At 38.5% G+C, this 20766-nt stretch overlaps 1 long non-coding RNA gene across 1 annotated transcript; it reads left to right on the forward strand.

Annotated features, from left to right (window-relative positions):
- The first annotated feature begins 1175 nt into the window (after positions 1 to 1175).
- Positions 1176 to 18923, forward strand: LOC122179184. Its single transcript, XR_006178571.1, has 3 exons — positions 1176 to 1264; positions 2864 to 2915; positions 18823 to 18923. It is a non-coding gene; the product is annotated as an uncharacterized LOC122179184 (long non-coding RNA).
- The last annotated feature ends 1843 nt before the right edge of the window (positions 18924 to 20766 follow it).

Below are 20766 nucleotides of genomic sequence, written 5' to 3' on the forward strand. Positions count from 1 at the left end.
TGCCCTTTTTCTCTGTGTGTTACAGCCATCATACTCCACAATCTGGCCAAGTACAGTAACAAGTGTGACTTTTGATATCCTATTATATCATGCTTTGATATATTTTTGTAATATTTGATGAGCAGTTATGAACTGTAAGCTAATAGCTTATGCGTACTCCAGTTTATAATATCGCTTCCTCCACAATAAATCTTTTTAAAGTGGCCTCACAGAAATAATATAAATGATAATCTGTTTATGATGAAAATATGTGTATAATTATATACATATGTCTACACACAAATTTGACACAACTTTCGAATACGTATATGCAACCATTTCCCTGTTTTCAGTGGGATTCTGTCACTTGTTTATATTTTGGCACTGGTAGAGGAATATCTTTATTCTACAATTTTGCCTTTGCAATATTTACTTTTTCCTTCTGCTCCTTGGATTTGCTGACAAAGCAAAAATAGAGCATAAAAAGAAAACAGAGAAGAAAGAAAATTAGCATGTGACAAATTGCATCTCTCCAGTTAGAAAAATCAGCTGCCAGACACTGGAATACAATGTGATGCTTTTTATCAAGTTAAACTGTTTATACAAACGTGATTACAGATACCATCTACATATGGATGACATTTGCTTAAGCAATGCAATTGAATATAAATACAAAATATGGTTTGATTTCTATATAGTTATGTGCATGTATATATTTTAATCCTGCTTTCAGAAAATGGGCACCAATTATGCTGGAAGCTATCTCCTGGATGATCAAAATACAGTTCTTACCTACATGAGAAATGCGCCTCTAGAGTTTTCCATTATCTTAGCAATCCTCTGCGTTAAATAGTTTGAGGATGGATTTTTTGTTGTGTTTTTTTTCCTCCCCACTACATCTATTAAAAAACTACTCTAGAATCTCACCACTTTTCTAGTCAGAAACCTTCCAGTTTCCAGCCTACATTTATTTGTGTCCAAATTTCACCCACGTGTTTTTGTGCCAACATTGTCCAGTAGAGTAAATAGTTCTTTTTTCTGCCTACTGTTTACCAGCCTATTGTGTTTTTAGAGGATAATTATTTCCTGTATCAGCCTTTGTTTCAGCTAGACTAAACAAGTAAAAATAGTGCAGACTTTCTCACAAAAAGACTTCTGCCTAGTAATTACTGCAGCTCTTAACCTATTTCATCTTTCACAATCATGACGAGAAAAATCTGTTTGAGATCCCTCAGGTGCCTTAAACTGAAGTATAGCTGTTTCACCTTTATCTGCAAGAAATTTTGTAAGTTGCCCATCTTTGCATGACATTTATCTTTTCACTGTTGCATCCCACTGACAACTTAATAACTGCACCGTCACCTAATACGCATACCCAGACCTATCTTCTATGTTGCTTGCAACTGATATGCTCCTAGTTTATGCTGGTCTTTTAATTGATCTTTTGCCAACATTACATGTTTCAAAGATAGTTTAACTGTGTGTATACTCAGTGTACTTCTTCCAAAGGTAATACATGTCTTGGATAAACTGATGCCAAACATAATAGAAAAATATAAAGGAATAGTGCTGCAAGACGAAGGGAGACATCACACTGAAAGCACAGGGAATGATTAAGGAATAAGAAATTTTGGAAGTATGGTGTAAGAGAACATAATGGTTTAAATGCAGAAAGTACCTTAGGAATGTGGTGGTTTTGTTGCTGTTGTTTGTTTGTTTGTCTTATGTACACAGAAATGCTTGAATATTGAATTTTATTTGTCTTGGAGAAAAAATTCTCAGACGTCGTAGAGCAGGAGAACCCAAACTCACAGAATCTCTCAGTGTGGCATGCAAGGTATATGGGGCTTAGCCCAACACCTCCTCAGAGAAGCTGGGGAAAAGCCTTTGGGATTGCATTCACTGCCCAAACAGCTGAACATCTTTTCTGGTGTGGAACTAAAGCTTAACACACAGTTTTGGCTACTGGTTCTACCATGATAGTGGTAGAAAACTAACAGAAAACAGTAGTGGTATCCAAAGCAAAATACTTTTGGTAGTCTCTGTGGTAGACAGGTCTGTAGAGACAGTATTATTCACAGGTCACTTCCTAGAAATGGTTTGGTGTACCAATGAAAGATGTTCCTTACGTGACTGTTCCGAATAAATGAATATTTACTTAACTGCATCAATACTTTTAGAGTTGTTCACAGTAAAAAGCTTTTTGATGCTGTGGTTGTAGAAGCTCCATCTTAAGGGTCACGCATTTGGAACAAAGTATCTGTGCCTATTAGCTTTTAAAAAACATTGACATTTTCAGAAGCATCTTTAATGATTTTGGACTATTAGTTCCAGTATCTGGGAATTTGTGAACTTTGAAACTTTAAGAAAAGGATTTCAATTTCCTTATTTCGACATGGAAGCGTGCAATTTTAAACACCTGTGGTTGTAAAATTAAAGAGAGTAGACTTGTGCACTGTCACACTTTCTAGGAAGAGCTTCTCTATTTATTAGAAAGTCGAGGTAGGCTTTTGAGGGATTTTTTGGAGGGAGAAAGATAAATCTTTTAAAAATGTGTTATAATTTGTTTTTTTCTTTTTCTTTTCTAAGAGTACTAGGAAGAGAAAATTTATTCAGAAAGGAATTAATTCCTGGGATGTACAGCTTAATAGAATTCTTGAAAAATCTTTCTGTCAGTTTTAACGTTGATGAGAATCTGCGTATTGGGATGGGAATTTGTATTTATGCAGGATTATTTTATTAAGTTATTAAAAGTAGTTCTACTTAATGTGCCCTCTTTGACTGCTGCTGTGTAATTCCTTCTTTGATGTTGAAGTGATTAAGTGCACACATTAAATTTTTGGTGTGTTTCTGGTCATGTTTTAATGTGTTGCATTCTGTTTAGAGAATCCCTGTGGAGCTGATAGCTGTGGACTAATGGCTGGCATACCAAGCAGGTAAGCTGTGGACATTTTTCAGTGTTAACGTAATGACTTTCATCAAAGGAGGAAGGAGTCTTCTTATTTTTCATCTTGTTAAGGTGAGTTTGGAAGACTTTGATTCTATAAATCCTGGGATCTATGATGTCTATAAACCTAGCATATGAAGATAGTGGCTTCAAAAATAAAAGAGGTGGTATTTCTGTTAGAAGAGATTACTTTATTTGACCTCCAACTCATGATTTTTAAGAAACGTTTCAGACAAGTTCAGACATCCGACGTTTGCAGCAGGGTGTGACCAAATGATCATTCTGGCACGACAAGATTAATGTGAAAGCAACCTTTTCCCCTAATTCACTTTCTGTTTTGCTGGTTGAAGGTAGCTGAAGTATTTGCCACACTGGGACAGAGCTTTGTCATTGTCCTCTTTCAGTAACGACAGCCTTACTGAGTTGCTAAAGGAAAGCGATTCACAAACCACCTTACAAAGAGAAACATGACACAAAGTGAAGCGTGCCGTAGATGATAACACCGTATGACGGATTTTAGTCCGATAGAGGTGCTAGGCTAATTAAGAAAGAATTAAACTACACGTGACAGATATCAGTGGCATTGCTTAATATAGCGCTGGAGGATACAGGGAACCACAGGGGTGATGAAAGCACTGCAAGAACGTAAACACAAGGAAAATAAACTACAATTGCTGTGTGCAAGGATAGTGGTTTTTGCAGGTAAACGCAGGGATTCCTGTTTGACGAGGTGCTTTTTCCGTGGCATAATTTTGCCATTAATAAATCTTCTATGCAGAAAACAGCTGTTAAGCTATTAGAAACAGCTTGGGGGGCTATAGAGCGCAGAGCCACCCTTGAACGGTTATTTGTATGAGAAATATTGCATTATTTTCTTAGTGTGAAATGATTTTTCCTCTTGTGCAAAACATTCTGATGTCATTTAAAACTTAAAATCAATAAAAAAATTTCAAGCTAAGAAAGCTGTGTGCATATCAAAAGCTGCTTGCCTCATTAATTAGTTAATACAAAGTAAAAACCCATTAGATATTTATATGAAGAACTATTCAGAACATATTTTCTAAAATAAAGATTTGTTCATTTCAGTCATTTACTCTTAATTTCTTGTGGTGGGTTCCTTTCCAAAAGATTTTTTGGTGCTCTGATTTAAGGCGAAATCAGGCTGCTGTTTCCTAAAAGTAGATTTATCAGTATGCTGATATAGAGGAGTTGTCTTTATGCATAGAAATCTTTGGTCCTTCTTTGCATTTATGTATCATTTTCATTTCTTCATGCTTATGTTGCATAAATCTGTTAGGCCACAGAATTATAAACCTCTATTCCTTAAAATCAGTGAGGTGAATCTGTCTTAAGAAGAGAAGAGGGTTAAGGTATGTTTTTAGATAGAGAGGTTATGGTGGAACACATGGTGAAACTCTGAAGAGCAAAACTTGTTCTGTTGTATGTCCAGTGGAAGGATTTCACAAGCTGCAGTTTCACACTGTAAGAAGAGATGTGCTGATTCAAGAACAGAAGTGCAGGAAGTTCAGCTCTGAGAAGAAGAGGCTGTGCATCAGCAGTGATGCTCTCATGCTCTCTCGGAGCTTTGCCCCAGTGCTGCCTTCTCTTTCCCTTCGGTCTGTCAGCGGTGGGAGCAATTTAAAATCATAGAGTCTACAGTACAAGGCTCTTGGCCTTTTTTTCCCCCCTTCTTTGAATTGGTTTAAATGCTTAGAGCAATTCTATGGCTCATGAGGATTTTCCTGTCTTTCAAGTAACTCCTTAAAAGCAGGTGTTTCAGGGCATATCTTAACTTGTGTAGATGATGGCAGAGTGCTGCATACAATCAGTTACTGACTTGTGGATTAACTTAGAAATACAGCAGGTCACAAACATTCTCCTCCATCCACTGCACATGCATTTCCTCCTCCTTTGCCCACACAACTACAGCAGGGAGGGCTGTTCAGATGACTGTGTGGGATCTTCACAGAGCAAGGAGACACGTGTGGGGCTGGGACTGGACCGAACTTGGGACAGTAATGCAGGAGCTGCACTGCAGCTCATTAAAGTTTCTGATATCACAGGTTATTGTAGCTATTGAAGAAGCTGGAAATGATAAAGCAATTCCTCCCTTGCAAAGGAGGGATACAGGAGGTCTCTGTAAGTACATAAGGTAACTGCAAAATGGTGGAGTTGAAAGGAAGATAAGGATGTTCACACTCTGTGTTGGGACTGGATGTGGGTGCCTCCCTTTCAGGTGTGTGGTCTAAGCTTCAGGTGATGGGAGTGGTTCCCAGGTTTTTGAAGTCTTATTTTTCTTCTTTTTTTTTCATCTTCCTCCCAGCATATTACTCTGCTTTCTCATAAGCAGCATAATTAGCTGAGCAATAAGCAGATCTCTCAGCAGGGCTGTTCTCATTCTGCTGCCATACTATATGTTTACCCTGGGTTACCATGCTTTCCTTTGCTTTACATGTGTTCCCCTCTTTCTGAGCTTCTGCTGAACGTTCTGCTCATTTTAAAAACACTGCTGAAAACTAGTCAGAAGAAAAAAAAAACCAACAACCCTTATTCATTGCACATTCATTTTCCCCCAAACCTCAATTCATTTGCACGTTCACCTCCATATTGGAAAAACCTCTTTTGTTTTTCTAATCCTGCCAGTTTATTTCCAGGTTTGTTGAGTCTTCAAAGGCTTTATGTCACTTCCAGAGTCCTGAGAAGTTGTTTAGTATAAGAACAGACTCTGAGTGCCTTTCTGTGTATCTTGGTTGCAAGCCCTTTTATCAAATTAAGAAAAAAAGAATCTTCCAAACCATTGTGCCTTCAGCAGCAGCACAGTAAAATCAAAACAAAACAAAAAACAGGTGTTCAAACAAAGGGAAAATAGCTAAAGCACATATTGCTTGAAAGTACATAATATTAGTAGAAAGTGTACTTCTCAAGAAGGATGTTTGAGTACAGTGCAATGAGCACTGAATCCACATTCCCTTCCTATCATCGACTAAGGAAATACAGTATTAATTTGCATTTCAATCTTGCACATAGGTGCAAGTTTTATCAGCATAACGTATGCATCTTTTTGTATGTTGAGACACTGTTTTGCCTCTGCCTCAGCCTGTCCAAGGTGTATTAATATTGACTGATTAATGTACATCCCATGGTGTATTATTGCTTATTTAAAGCGTAATGCTGCATGACCTTACTTTTCTTTTTCTGTTAATTATATTTTCCCCTTGTAGGAAAGCAAGTTTACTCATTCTGAATCATGCCAAACCGCATAATCTGGAAAGGAATATTGCGGCTCTACTTGGAAAGTACTAATTGGGCTTCAGCCATCACTGGGAACGTTGTATAGCCTTTTATTATTTTAACTGGCCAAATGCCCTTTGTTCCCACATTAACAGCCTCCCTATGACGCCTGTAACTTTGATATTATTTTCACTTTTACGCTAAATTTCACCAGATGAAAGGCACAAACCCTCCAATTTCAAAATTAAAAAAAAAAAATAAAAAATAGCATGTTTTGTTAATCCTGTATTTCAGAGGGAAAGTCTGTGAAAATGATAACCCATGTCTGCTGGCCAAAGTTTTGTTCAGTAAACCCATCCTGCCAGCTGTTCTCATTGGCAAGAGGAAAGATAATATTTTGGTATTTTTAATTTCCTCATTTTAGAGCAGAAGTTTTGCTTGTGTCATCATTTAAATCATGTGTGTTAACATCAGTCTGGCATACAATACGGCCTTTATAAAGAGCTGGGTTTGGAAGATATCGCTGCGATGTTGCAATAAGGTTGTTCTAGAGCATTAAACACAACTTCAGTCACTTACGGACAAGGAATTCTTGCGGGCTCTCTGGTTCATATGACTGAAATACCGCTTTGAAAGTCCTGAGGGGGACACCAAAGCAGATATGTAGGAGCATTTTAGTCAGATATAACTGCCCGCTGAAGACAAAAAAATAGCTCGAAAGACTGGTCTCTCACTTGTGTGCCTGTTGTCCTCTTCTCACAAGGCAGACTGAGAAAGGATCACTGAAGAGTACCTAAGGTCCAGTCCCTGGTGAGTGACAAGGGATGGCCTCGGGCAGGCAAGAGGAACACTGTTATTTCTAAGAGACAAAAAACAGTCACCCAAAGCTTGAAGCTTAAGCAACCTATCCAAAGGTGCCCTATCCTATCCAAAATGCAGACATCCCTTCATCTTGGTTTCTGGCTGCAAGCTTTAATTTCTACTGAATATTGAAGCCCACACCTTAGCAAAGGCTTATTTCAGCATATCAGAGAATCAAATAATTGTTTTGAGCTGGGAAGGATCTTTAAATGTCACCTGGTCCACATTGCTCAGATTGCCCCATCCAGCCTGATCTTGAATTTCTCCAAGGATGAGGCTTCCACCACATCTCTAGCAACCTGTTCCAGTGTTTCAGTACCCTTCCCATAAAAAAATTCCTCATATCCAGTCTAAATCTCCCCTCTTTTAGTTTGAAACCATTCTCCTTGTCCTGTCACAGCAGACCCTGCTAAAGAGTCTGTCCCCTTCTTTTTTGTAGTCCCCCATGAGATACTGAAAGGCTGTTAAAAGAAGGATTTAATTCACTTGTGCCTTGCAGTAATTGTACAATTACTGTCTTAAGTGCTCTGAGGTGGATGGTGTTTATGACCATTCCAGTATGTTTCATAGGGGAACAGCACAACCTTCCACTGTCCTGAAATAGAACTGGGCCCTTCCATTTATTAAAGTTGTCTTGGGCAAGCCAGCAAAGTCTGTAATGGCTCTCTCATATCATCACCCTATGTGCACTTGGTAATGCAGGGCACACTTCAAGGAAAATGGAGGTCGTTCTTACAGTTTGCCTATGTATTGCTGCTGAAATACATTCTTGCATAAGTTGAAAATAGATTGTGCATTTTGTTACCAAGGCTCAGCCCTGCAACCATACTAATACCACAGTTATACCACAGTTACAACAAGGATGCAAGTTTGCATTTAAATATATTTCTCCAGTTTTTGCAGTATGTGAATTGAAGGGGAAAAAAAAAAGATTTTTTTTTCAAGTTTTAATTTCCTCCAGGAACATATAATAATTTCCTGCCTTTTTCTGTCTGTGCTGCCATTCAGCAAGATCTAGGTAGGCTGGAGAGTTGAGAGGAGAGGAATTTTATGAGCTTCACAAAGGTGACTGTAAAGTGCTACACCTAGGGAATAAAAACCACATGCAGGCTAGGGGTTGACCTGCTGGGAAGGAGCTCTGCTGAGAAGGACCCAGGTGTCCTGATGGACAACAGTTGACCACGAGGCAACAGTGTGCCCTTGTGGCCAAGAATACCAGTGGTATACTGGGATGCATTAAAAAGAGTATGGTCAGCAGGATGAGGGAGGTGATCCTTCCCTTCTACCCTGCCCTGGTGAAGTCATATCTCGAATACAGTGTCCAGTTCTGGGCTTCTCTGTTCAAGAGAAACAGGGAACTTATAGAGAGAGTCCAGCAGAGGGCCCCAAAGATGGTTAGGGGCCTGGAACATCTCCCTTGCAAGAAAAGGCTGAGAGACCTTGGACTGTTCAGCCTGGAAAAGAGGCTGAGAGCATCTTATGAATGCTTATGAAGTGCTGGAAGCAAGTGGAAGCCCAGAGACAAAAGGTGCAAATTGAAAGCCAGCACGTACCTTATGAACACAAGAAAAGACTTCTTTACATTAAGGGTTACAGAGCACTGGAACAGAATGGCAGGTTCTGGCCTCTCCTTCCCTGGAGATATTCAAAACTCACCTTGATGCTTTCCTGTGCAATGTACTGTAGAGAAAACGCCTTAATAGGGGTTGGACTGGATGATCTTCAGAGGTCCCTTCCAACCCCTACTATTCCATGGTTCTGTGATTCTCTCCTGGTTAGCACTCATTGCCACAAGTGCAGTTACAAGCCAGTGTCTTTTATCTTAAATTTTTCTTGCCTCCTGAACTGACAGAGCCTTTCAGGGTATTCTCAGACAAGGTCAGTCCATCAAACAAGAATAAAGTGCAAGGGAAAAATGACAAATTCATTTGGTAGAACTGTTAACGAGTTATTTGGAGTCTGTGTGCCCCATGCAACAGCCTTCCAAGTTATTCTACATGTACTGTAGTTTCACAAAGCTGCTGCAGATGGACCTTGTCCAGAAGCTTTTTCAGAGTGTAACTGTAAATTCCAGCCTTCTTGGAAAGCTAGCACTGCTGCATTAGTGCTACAAAATACTGCAGCAGGTGGCTGAGAGCCTTGCAAATTATGGTCCTGTGCAGCAAGGCAGGTGGGAGGGTACTGTCAGGTGATGCACTGATTGCCCTCTATGGGATAAGCCATGGATGCTCACCAGCTGCTAGCAGTGAGGAAGCACTTGAACATTGACCTTTTATCTTAGAAAAGGCAAATATTATTAATTGCAACAATGCACAAATAACAAAGGTAAGGTGTTAAAAAAAAAATAGTAATATCTTCCTTCTTTTAACTTTGTTCAGGATAACTTGGAAATTGTAGGCAATTGTATCATTTTAGATGGAAGGAAGAAAATTTAGGAAACATCCACAGCCGTATTTCTTGAAACTAGCCAGGAAAGACATCTGACATCATTTAAGTCTTTCCATATCAGCAGCTAAATTAACAGTAAACTGCAATGAAATCAAACTTATTATGCATACATGAGCAAAATGAAAAAGAAATCCACTATGGTAGTGGGAGGAAAGATAAGAGCTTCCTAAAATCAAGAGTAGCAAAGACAGGTCACAGAGGGAACGGAAGTTTTTGTATCACAGTAAACAAGGAGGCATCAAATTAGTTAATTCAAAACAAATTAAACCAGAAGCATTGCCTCATACAGCAGTTAGGCAACTCTGAATTTCCTTGCCACACGGTGTTGAGGTTTACAGAATCTGACACGAATTAAAAATCTCTTGGACAAACTCATCTCTCAGGACCTATTAAATACAAAGCGGCAGCCTCAGATTTAGGATATTGTATCACTGGAAGTTGGAAAGATAAGGTGGGTAGCTATCACTGCTTGTCATTTTATTATAATCTTCAATAATCATCCACTTTCCACCATTTCTCCTCACTTTTGGAGCCAAGATACTGGGCTAGATGGGTCTTTTTTAGTCTGAGTTGGGACAGCCCTTCTTCCATCCTGATTTTAAATAATTCCTGCAGTTTTAGAGAAACTTCTGAGAGTCAACCTGAACAACATGAGTCAGATAAAGGACACCAAACAGAACTAAGACTAAAAGAAAGCACTCAGGAAGAGATAACATCTCAGGAGGAGATAACTAAGAGAGCAGACTCTCTAAGTAATATAAAGAGAAGATAAAGTGGGATTAAATTTTCATCTAGCCTTTAACTCTTCAAGAAAAAGTGCCACCACACATGAGATGATGGAAAATTACTCACCCCCGTAAAAGAAAAAGAGTAGTCCTATCCTTCCAGTGGGTGAAAATACAGGAAAATTGAAATTTGTCCTTACACAGAAGGAATCTTAATTGTCAAATCACATATACATCAAGCTCTGCAAGTGGATGAGTTCATAGTAAATGATGAGCATATGAACACACGAAAGTGTAAAAATCATAGCATTTCCAGCTTATTAAACAAACAAAAAAAACAAACCTACTTAAATTAATTCTGTAGTTACACACGCCCTACAAAAAGGTCTCAGTCATGTCAGTCCTGTCATGAGAAAGAACTGAATGTTCTTTGATACTTCTTATAAAGGTGAAATGCTCACATTGTATGGATTGCTCAGACTTCACCAAATCCTACAGAACTACGACAAGTCACAGCAGCCGATGATCTACCAACACATGAACCATGCTGGCCAACACAGCAGAACTGTAAATTCTGCCTTGAGGAAATCACCTTTTTCAATGAGCTCGTGGATAGCAGTATATGGCCTTTGGCTTTCTAGGGCCTGCGGCAACCCAAAGTCTCTCTGAATCTGAGTCAGGCAAGGAGGAGTTGTCCCACTGCTGGCATCTCCAATTGAACACTGTAAAGTTCAACTGTCAACTCCTTCTTTAATGAAATGCTGGAAGAGTTATTTACAGCTAAACCCAATATTTTCTAACTTGAGCGTCACCTCAAAATTCTCTCAGGCAAAAACAAAGTTATGACTGAGCTGCTGTCTGGTGACTTTCCTTTTCAAGGGCCTTCAGATGCTCTTCTACCTGACAAACAACCCAGTGACATGATGCTTACATCCCTAATCATACTTTCTTCTACATATTTTACCAGTGGAAGCTTGAGACTTGATATCTCAATTCCAACTGTCCGCTTTCAGTTACTAGAATTTCTAGGTCATGTAACTAAACTAAAAAGTGAACTTATAATCAATAAGAAAAGATTGCTTTGAAGTAAAATGCAATAACATACAAATAATTTTTGCATTTTCAACCATTGAAGCAGCCATTTAGCATATATTATAACTTGAGGTAAACCAGGACATGGAATGAGGGAGAACTTTTCTGTTGTTCCCTAATGAACCATAGGCAACATGCTAGGTTTCTTTCTCTGTTATCTTGAAATAAGAACCATTACAAAGTAACAAAAGGTTTGTTTTCATTATCATATGGAAGAGAGACACAAACATGCAAAATTTTTCCATTTGTAAAAAAGGATTAATTTGTAAGCATTTCTCTATAACATATAAAATAAATAACCCTGCTTGAAGGAATGGAAAAAGTTTTGTATTTTTTTAGTCATTGATAGATAATCATGAACATTGGCTTAAAGAATAGATCCATGTTATTCATTACCATTATGTTTTACTTTCTAGAATGGATACCTGATGATAATCATAAATATCAGAACTACAGCTGATAATGAATGATTAAAGGCCAGGGGACAGATGTAAAGGGAAAGTAGAACAATTATTTTTTTTCCCGAGGTTCTTATGTGGTTCTCCTTTATTCCCTTCTACCAAGCACTACCAAGTTCTGTGTGACATAAAGGACTGAAATAAGACTGGATTTGGACTGTTTCCCATCTTGTGAAAAGATCCCTTTCTTGAACCGTGGAAAAAAAAAAATATTAGAAATTGAAACCTTGACAAAGTTTTGGAACTGAAAATAATGATAATGTCAAAAGAATCAATGGCAATATTTCTTCTAGGTTATCTAAGAACATTTGGATTGTACTAGAATTAGTGTGTATCTTGTAACTAAAAGGCATTTTTGAGAAAACAAAATCTTTGAAGTGTTAAAAATCTGTTTTTATTAAATTCAGTTTTCAGTGTTTTGAAATCTTATTTGATCCACTTCCCATCAAGCTTTGGCTTAGACCAATAGATGTATTTTTGGGTGAAAATCATTTTGTCTGAAAGTACCAAGCTACCTCTGCTGTTGACGATGAACCATACAAATATCACAGAAAACTTCTGGTTTATTCAGTGTCTTCATCAGCTGGAATTTGAATAATATGCAGACACATATCTAACTCATTCCCAAATGACTAGGAAGTCTGCATCACATATGCTTTTCAAAAAGGAATTTCTCAAAAAATTTAATTAGACAAGAAAATGAAACACAGCTTGTTCAGTTTGGGGGTTGGTTTTTTTTGTTTCTTTGTTTGTTTGTATTTATTTAAAATCATCATTCCATTTTGTTTCTTAATTTATATATCTACTTAAACTCTATATTTACCTTTATAAACCCTTAAATAAATTTGAATTTTCTTTTGTTGGCATCCCAAGAATTCAGATCACTGAGAAATCTACCTGAGAACTCCAAAGATGAATAAAACCATAATGGAGAAACAAACACACATGCTTGACCACAGAGCTATTAGTATGCAGTCATCTACAGCACAAATGTATACTTCTGTACCAGTTTGCAGGGTCTTAGTTTTCTTTTTTGTCCCAGTGGAAGAGCAGAGCTTTACAAAGCAAATCAAAACTCCCTGAATTTTCACAGGTAATTTTTCACAGGCCTCATAAAAAGCCCCCTTGGGCTCCCTGTTGAAAACAACAGCAAGCACCAATGAGCCAGAATTATTCCCACCACTGAAACTCTTTATAGTGCACAAAGACTATTAAGTACCTTCATGCCACATCTCTTTCAAATCCAATTTCTATTTAAAAATACAAGACTGTTTTTGTAAGTGGTTTGTCCAAGGGATAGTGGGAAATCTTTGCATTATCACCACCATTATGAAGTTTGGTAGTCCTGTGTTTTTTGATTCTAGTTATTTCCTCCTGGTCAGTACAGAATTTTGTTTGTGGTTCTAGACAGAAACATTAATGTATTTCTTGTGAAGAACAAAGTGCTCATGGCACCAGCAGGGACTTCGACTTACATAAGCACTATTAACACTTCTTAGTTACCTTTTAAGGTGGTAGAGCATGAAGGGCCCTGCCAGAGAAGCTTTAAAATCTTCATCAAACCCTACAGTGACAGTTCAGGGGATTACCATCCACAGTTGTCTGCCTTCTGAAGGGGGAATGCCAGCCCTCAGCTGCTCACTTTGCTGTCCTGACTGCACTGCAGGTGCAGAAAAAGTTTGGTCTCCTTATGATACCTGCACATAAAAAGCAATAGGAAAAATCAGTGCATGGAAAAGACAGCTTCCCTCTTCTTGATCTCTCAGGGTACAGACAGTTGAAAATCTATTTGAAATCATCTTTGTGCTGATAGTGTTCAGGTTAAGAATAACTGGAGCTTTCTTCTTGTTTGCTTGTTTGTTTGTTTGTTCTGAGAGCGTGGGGAGCTTCTGATCCAGGTTGTCAAGCAGCCCCATAAACCATTTCATAAGGTCAACTGAAAGACAGTATAGGCTGGGAATGAGCAGCTGGGGACGGTTCAGATTGCACTGTCAGTGAATGGCACTGCTTTCCTGCATTTGCACTGAATCTGAGTTTGAGCATTCAGATAATCATCTATGACATCTGAGATACAGGAGCAGCGCCCAGCAGATGGGCCAGTACCTGCTTACATCTAGCCCGAATCACTGGAAAGGACATCTGTCTCTGCTCTCAGATCTGATGCTTCAGTGGCCCTACTGCAGCTGAGCAGTAAAAACTCCACCATGCATTTATGAACTGATATTTTTAAGTAATTTATACTGTGAGCAGTATTTTGAATGAGTTTTAACAAAGTGGCTAAAAAGAAAAAAAAATCCTGCTGTCAGATGTACCAGATGTCAGCTCCTCGTTGCAACACATGGAGCTTCTTGACAAAAAAAAGTTGCAGAAATATTTTTAAGATGCCTAAAATGACAACATTTTGTTCAGCAAAATCATTTTTTCTGAAGCTTTTCACTCCAGGTCACATGCTACTTTGGGAAAGGAAAGTCTGGAAAAGTTACAGGCACCTGAAATTTCTGAAGAATTCTTTTCTGAAGAAATAATTTGGGGTACCTGTGCCTATGTTATCTTCTAGTCTAAAAATCACCTCGTCCTTTCCTCTTCTCTTGCATCCAACCCCAGTCATGTTTCTAGGTAGACACTGGGGCTAGCGTACAATACTATAAGCATACTGAAATGACTAATATGAAAGGGCTGAGTAAAAGGCCTTTAAAAATAAACCAAAGATAAATCATTACTTAAGAATTACTGTTTTGTTTGCTTGTCATTAGACATCTGTTCATAGACACTGCAGATGTTCCACTGTTTGTCTGGGTTTAATCGTAACAACTTTGCAAAGGTGCCTTCTTCTTCCTCATTGTTTTCACTTGGTTTCTAAGGCAAACAACACCTATTTTTTTTCCAGGCTTTTTAATTATTTAAAGCTGCTAAAATGCTAGAACTAAATAACTTCATAGGATGGAAATTTAAATCCAAACCTCAAAATGTACCAAGTGTATGCAGTACCAGACCTTGCCTTGACCCCTCCTGCTGGTAGCCCCCAGGACCTCCCTGCAAGGTCTGGGTATAATTCAGGTCAGAACTTGACCTGAAACATGTAAAGCTAGCCCTCCCCTTCCTCCCTTCTCCCAGTCATCTGCTCACATTTCTAGACCACAAATAATGTACTGAATCCGAATTGTTTACTTTGCTGGGAATGCCATCTGTGTGTTGGCAGCTGGGGTGGGAGGAAAGGCACACACACTGAACAGCAGCGATATATACAGACAGTGGACTAAATTAGGAGAAGTTCTGCTGCTTTCCAGTGCTCTGCATCTTTGCATGCTTCCATGAAGTGGATACACTTCTTCTTAAACAGATACTGCACATCTGGATTATTCAGCAAGAGAGCAAATTCAAAACATTTGATTGGAGATATCAAATAAGCCAGTCTGGGCAAAATAGTAAGACTACTGAAAAGGCTTATGTCATTTATGGCTAAATTCACTTTTTAATATCTTACAGTATACTGGAACCAGCAAGGAGAAATAAAAGCAACAGTAAATATTGTCAAAAGAAGTATGTTGTAAGTCATCCAAAATGAAAAATCAGAGAAGATCTGGCACGAATGTTTCTTGTAGGTCAAAGATAATGTCAATAGCCACTTAATTGGCAACTGATTCTGAATTCTAAAGAGGAATTGCTGGCATAGCATATGAATTTCCCATTTAAAAGGTCTCACATTTGAACAGTGCACTATATTACAGAAAGGAAAATTCAATAATTAAAAGCTCATCTTTAAGTATTCAATTCTGTAAATGTGATGGCAGGGAAAAATTTAAAGATTAAAATTTTGCTGATATTTCTTCACTAACAGCTTGGCAACAGCAGTAAGTCTACACAGAATCTTAGAATGGCTGAAGTGGGAAAGGACTCTTGGAAATGGTCAAGTCTTACTCCTCTGCTCAAAGCAGGGACCATGAGGATTGCTCAGCACCATGCCCAGCTGGGTTTTTAATATCTCCAAAGACATGGAAGCCACAGCCATTCTGTTTTCTCAGTCTTGGAATTGGTCTAAAGTACATGAAACTTAAGAGCAATCAATAACGAAGTGAGTTCAGTCCTTCAGCAAATTCACAGCTGCAGTACTGAAGAAACTAGATGACAAAGAAATGGTTTAATGCCCCTTAATTTACAAAAGTTGGATTTACATTACTAATTCGATTTACCTCAACTTATTTGGTGTAATGCAAAAATGGCAGCTCTTCTGTGTAAGGTTTACCCATCCTGAAGAAAATACATGGAGGCAAGTTAACTTTCATCAGTTTAAGAGAGAGGTCCTCATGTTAGCAGGGGGGCTGGCAGTAGACTCTCCCCCAGGTCCTCGTTACTGGTGGTGGAATGCTGGCTGGTAGAACGTCTACACTGGGATTACCTCCAACAGATACTGGTGTCTAGCTGACAAGTCCACACAGCCCACTGGTAGCATGGCCATACGTGCAACAACAGGAGACAATCACGTGTTCGGATAAGCAAAGTCATTGGCAGAAAGCAAGGACACACAGTTACTACAGAGCAGATTTTCTCGAGTGAATTTCTTCTAGCTGCATTCCAGAAGCTGGAGGCAGTTCACTTGTGTTCTCTTGGGCTAGTCACCTGTTCAGGCCATGGTCAGTATTTTCCCACACATCTGGCAATTCTTATTTTAAATTGACAGGAACAGGTTTCATACTTCAGTTTTCCATCAGCAAGACATAAAGAACAAGAAAGGACACGTCCTATTGGTAAGCATTTTAACAATTTGGCTGACGTTGGTCCACTAGCAAAGGCTATGTAATCAAAAGTGTAAAACTGCATGCACATCTGGTATAATTAGCTTGTCACTGTATCTCCTCAGATTTCCTAAAATGTGCTGCACTAATGTTTGGTACCTGTTTGGTACAGTGTAAGGTAAGACTTTCTCTGTTGTGACAATGCATAGGCTTGAAGATCTTATATTTTCATGTTGGAGGTAAATCTTTCAAAACCAATACCCCAGATCTAGAGGTGTCAGGAAAGTGAGGAAGAAGTATCTCAGTTCAGAAATGGGTCCTTAATGCCCATAGAGCTAGTTGAAATGAGAGAGAGGCATGTTTACAAATGATCAAATCATAAATGGTTAGTTTAAAAACACTCTGCAGTGTTAGAGCAATTTTTTAGCATTTTTATTAGAAATACAGGCCACAAATAGATTTTCATCTATTTTAGAGGCTGAGACTATTCTCCCAAATATATGATATATAGGAGATACTCTAAAGTGATTCACCTAAATCCTGTGGGCCAAGTTTCCGGTCTTAATAGAGAACTTCTCTTTGTTCTCTGCAGCTTACCCTGGTAATTTCTTCCAATTTTATTAATATCTTCTTAGAATTATTCCTTGAAGAAGAACCTTGAACTGCAGATCATCTGCAAGGAAGAGGAACACAATTCTTTACCAGGCACAGTGAGATTCACAGAATAGCAAAAACAGCACAGAAAAGCATAAGCAGATTATTCTGACACATTAAAAATATTGAATTTCATTGCTTTGCATATATTTTAACAGAAAATTTTAAAGTCTTGAGTTAACATCTGAATTCCATTCAAATTAATTTGCCTCAGAAGAACTCAAGTTCTTACCTTGAGATTGTACATCATCCCTGAAATTTTCAAATTATTCAGAAAAATCGATTGCATTTTGATTGTTTAAAGTTACAAAAGAAAATGGGAAAGAAAAACGGGTACTGACACAAACTTTACAATCATCTCAATTCCGTAATTCCAAATTTGCAGCACAAGATCTGTATGGCAAAGCAGGAACAGTATGTTAAATCCTTGTTTGCTTTGTTCCTTGTTTTCTTGGGCATAAAAGCTTTGTTCATCAGTACTCATACACTTCCATATGTACTGCTGTTTATAGACTTTTTAAAAATAAGTACTATCCCCCAGTTTTGTTGTTAAATAAATATTTTCCCATTCCAAAATGAAGCAATGATTGAACTGACCAGCTAGTTTAAGAAGTGAGCAGATGTGGTAACAAAGCAAGTCACTGACATGGCCACACAGATTTTCGTGGTGGTCTTAATGGACTTAGAAAGTGACGTCTCTCCTGGAAGAACCCCTGTTGCATGGTCCAGTTTCTGTCTCAGTCATCTAAAGTTACTTACTTCTAATTAAAATACTGTATCTGGTGGTTTACCAGGAGAATAAAACAGAAAATCCCAGTTTTTGTTCTGAAGAACAAATGTGTGTTTGACATTTTTGGAGCAGCACTGCTTGCTTCTTACGTAAGTTCTCCTCCTCCACACAATTTTCTCTTCTGAAGGAAAATGAAGCATTTGTTTTTTGTTGTAAAAAGAGATTCTTGAAAGAATCAACAACAAACAAAAGCTATTCTTGCCATTGAAAAGATCTTGGTGACATGTCACTGTTCCAGAAAAAAGCAACAATCTGGATCCACGAGTAGTTTGGATTTTGTGGGAGGAAAGGTGATGGCAGAAAGTAAGTGAGTACATCTACAGCTGAATGCCTCAGCCTTCCTGGCTCTGAACTACGTGTCCTAAGTACTGCCCTATGTGCATTTTCATACAAAGCAGTTACTTGAATTAATGGGACACATCAGAGAAGGATTTGAACTTCCGCTGGTCCCGCCACCACTGATGTGCACATAATTGCTGGGCACAGACAACACAGTCTACTTGTCTCTATTTTCTTCCTTCACAAGTCAGAGAGAATACAATGAGCGAGCAGTAGTCAGAAGTGGTCAGATTAGTAAATGAATAAGCTATTTATTGTAATGAATAAGGCGTTATTCAAAGTCTGCTTTTTAAAATATCCTTTTCCTCAGCTCAGTGAGCCTTGAACTAGACACTACTAGACATTACTTCCAAGCTGAATTTACCCCTTCACAAGGGGTCACTTTTTACAGAAAAAGCAGATCAATACATTGAAAAAGGTGACAGCATGAATGACTACAAGAAAAGTAGAGAAACAAATTCTGTGGTTCACATGTGTTGCTCTGCTGTGCTCATGGGTGAGCATTCACACGAGCAGAGATGCTTTTATTTTGCCTACTAAAAGTCTCCTGGTTTTTGCTTTCCAGCAAGTGGAGAATCTCCTCCAGACGTAGTCACAGCAGAAGCCTGGGGAGAGTGCACAGCTCACTGCCTGCAGGAACCACCTTCTTCACAAGGCTTCTGGAAAATATGCACATTGTTTGGCCAAGTTAGGTCTTTCATGTTGGAAGCTCCACACTAAAGAAATTAGCTAGCACAACGAAAGGTAAGATACCACCGTTGTCTGAGAACAACAACTGAATGACCCTGGAAATGCAAATCCTTGTTTTTACACATATTCATACATGTTAATAAAATCCTGGCCCAGGAATTTTATTCAGCTGAGTAATATCCTTTGACTTCAATAGTATTCTATTTTAAATGAGAGAGACTTCAGGTTAGGTTTTGCATTTGAACAGCAGCCTCTGTTTGAGTTCAGGTGAGACTGCTGCGTTGTAAAAACTCATAACTCATGCCAATTTGTCCAGATCAGATTTCACATCTTGTTAATACTCAGCTCCAATAACGCAGAAAGCAACACTGCCAAACTTCATAACCGTTCTCACATTTTGATTAGAAAATTTTCATAAACACCATTTCACATGGGTGTTCTCAACATGCCAGTTGCATCATCTCCTCTGTGCAATTAGTTATACAAACACTGAAAAATAGGTTTATGACCTGGAAGCAGGTTTTGATAAACCCTTCTGAAGAAGTACCTGAAGCATAGTCCTGGAGAATCTACCAGTGATAGAAATGATTAATGCATATACAACAGCACAGTCTCCAAACAAGCTAAAGACCTGCCAGGAGCAGCAGTAATTCAATATCTGCTTTAAAGGAAAGACTGCAAAAGAGACCATAATTGAGGATTGAGATGCTGAATTCTTCTGATGGGGAAAGTTACGGAACACATTAATAATTTGGGAGATTTACAATGTCCTGACAGAAATACAGAAGACAGGGAAGACAGAAAGGATCATGGAAAAAAGAACAACAGCCACAAAAATTGCACACTGACAGTGCACCGCTTCCTCCTTATTTACATAATTAATACTTGGTCTTCTGAGCCATGGGTCCACCTTGATCAATGTTCATGGTCTACACAGCTTGACAAGAGCACTCATAATACATTTATTTTGCCCTCCTCTTCCGCACAGGCCGCCTGGTGACTGTCCCACCATCTCTGTTACTCACAGGAAACCACTACTGCTGCACTTGGGACAATACTGGTTCTACTGTGTCTGAGGGCTGTGGCTTCAAATTGCAGTAAGGCTGATAAAATAACCAGCTGCCATGAAAAGAAGTGTGCTCTTGCATGTAATCTCCCTTGTGCTAGCTGCGGTCCCATGGTAAACTGATGCAGGGAGATGGCCATCAACATGCCACCCTCCTCAAAGAAGTAGTTCTCAGTGTTGTGTTATCTTAGTCAAGCTTGTCATTAAATAGCAGCAAGCACAAGAAACTACTGAGCATTTTTTTCACATGTGGGCTAGAAAAGATTGAGGTTGTTACTATTTTACAAACCAAAAGATCCAAAATACCCAGTATGGTGAGTGCAGCACTGAAAACATCACATTATCCTATTCCTTGGAACCTATTATTGAAAGGCTCATATTGGGAAAAGAAAAAAAAAAAAAGAATATAACACAAACCAAAACAGTAGGCTAGGAGCTGGAAAACAAAACCATTTAAATATAAATAGAATATGGGCACCTTGTAACACAGAATTCCTGTGCATTGTCATCTGCTGATTATTAGCTTCATTTATTTTGGAATTTGCTTTATTTTCATGCAACTTTTGTGTATCCAAATAATTACAGTTGTATTGCTGTATTAGTTTGAATCTAGTCAGTGAGATGAACAGAGGAGCCTATCTTTGTGTCATTCTGGCCAATATTACATTCTATTACATAAGAAGTGGGAATTAAACATAAGAAATGGGAATTAAATCAATTTTAATGCACCATTCTAATAAGAAGACAACTGTA

This window comes from Lagopus leucura, unplaced genomic scaffold, assembly GCF_019238085.1.
Source record: "Lagopus leucura isolate 7727_CA_CO unplaced genomic scaffold, USGS_WTPT01 Super-Scaffold_100002, whole genome shotgun sequence".
Taxonomy (NCBI): Eukaryota; Metazoa; Chordata; class Aves; order Galliformes; family Phasianidae; genus Lagopus; species Lagopus leucura.